The following is a 1,983-nucleotide window of genomic DNA, read 5'->3' as shown; positions in this document are numbered from 1 at the left end:
AAATATGAAGCTCTTGATTATGCAACAAAGAACCTTCTCCCTAATAAAAAAAAAATAAAAATAAAAATAAAAATAAAAAAGAGAAAAATCAAAGAGAAGTTGGGGAAGGGAATGAAAAAGAGTTAGAGTTTGTAAAGAGTGAATTAAAATCCCTAGTAGTTGAGTCAAAAGAAAAAGAGAGCTGTTCATTGGGTGAGTGATGTGAGGGGTTTGCTTTGATTTTAAGATGATGATAAAAAGGGGTAAAAGTTGAGATTACTTATAACAAAAGGGGGTAGTATGTTGAGAATGAATCTATGTATGCATGAGTTGCTTCTAATCTTAGATAAATTTTGCATAATGATCAAGCTCCTTGTTTTTGAGTGATAACCACCTTGAAATGATGACATTTAAACCTTTCTCTCTTCATTCATATCATACTTAACTAGCCAAATGATTGAGATCATGTGCCCATTTGTGAGAACTCACCATGTGTGTGTATGTAAATCAATGTGAGAGCTGGTTTAAAGAACTTGTTGGTTGATGAGTATTGCAACTTGTGTAGAGGCACATGGAATATTGATAGGCCTAGAGAAGCTAGAGTATAATAAGAGAGTTGCTCATGCTATTTGCTATGTTTCTTTAGGATGTTAAGTTGAGTACTAGGGAGTGTTACTTTTAGATATGAGTTCCCACCTTCAAACCTGTTTCCCTTATGAGTTCTTGCAAAGTCACTTGAGGACAAGTAAAGAACAAGTTTGGGGGAGTTGATATCTTGCATATTTGCATTGTTTTAAGCTTCCATTTTGTACATAATGATCATATAGATTAAGAGTTTAGCATCTTTAGGATCCATTTTACATTCATATGTCTTAATCAGGTATTAGAGTGACCTATGGAATGATTGGATGTGTTTAGAGGCATGGGAGTTAAAGAAAAGATGAAAATGAAGTTAGTTTCGAGTTCAAGCCAGTTCAACTCGGGGAGAACCAGTGCGGGTTAGTTTAGCCGCGTCGAGATGTCGAGAAGAAGAAATGAAGAACTCCACGCGGGTTGAGCAACTCGGGAAGCAGTACCCTCTCGCGCCGAAAGCAACATCAACGCCAGTCTCACGCGGGTTGCAACACCCCGAGTCCTTTTACCCGTGTCACGGAAAGACCAAATCGGAGGAGCCACGCGGGAAGAGGCACACGGGGACGACTACCCGCTCGCACGAGCTAGAAGGATTGTCGACGTCTTCACGCAGGGACGACAACGCGGGTGATCTCCATCTTCCCTTACCCGCGTTGCCGAAGAGCTTTGTTCGAGGAGTCACGCCGGTGAAGCAGCGCGGGGACCCTTACCTGCTCGCATGAAGAAGGAATGTCGTCGAAGGGCCAACGCGGGGAAGGCCACGCGGGTTGGTGCTGATCGTCTTGACCCGAGTCGAGACTTTACCTTAGTCGAATTTTAATGTTTTCAAGGGCTTTTTAGACTTTTTAATGGAAACCATTAGGTTTACCAAAGACATATAAATACTTTTGTAATCCCAAGAGGGAATCTTATCTTGTTTTCTCTATCTAATCACAAAGAACTTTTAGGTGAAAGATCTTATCTTGATCATTTTCTCTTGTGATTGTTTGATTATTGGGATCACTAATCATGATTAGCACCAAATCATCATTGATTCTTGGGCTCATCATGAAAAGTAGTGAGTAGTCATCTTTGGATTCATGGGTTAGGGAGACTAGGGGTGATTAAGCTAGATCTAAGGTGTTTTAGTATAGATTCATCTTGTTCCTTGCTAGTAGAGTGCTTTTAATGCAACTCTAGAGTTGGCCTCTCTAAAGTTGAGCTCTAGGCATTTCAGGTCTGAAAGGTGTTTGATGAAATGCTTGAACCAACTCTCCTAAGCTTTTAACATTATTTACCAAAGAAATTTGTTGTTAAAGGTGTTAAGATGGATATGGGACTTGATATTAATGATTGCTTAGATAATATTCAACCAAAGAGATTTGATGCTTG

This window comes from Brassica oleracea, chromosome C8, assembly GCF_000695525.1.
Source record: "Brassica oleracea var. oleracea cultivar TO1000 chromosome C8, BOL, whole genome shotgun sequence".
In the NCBI taxonomy this organism is placed as follows: domain Eukaryota; kingdom Viridiplantae; phylum Streptophyta; class Magnoliopsida; order Brassicales; family Brassicaceae; genus Brassica; species Brassica oleracea.
Note: the sequence above shows the minus strand (reverse complement) of the source record.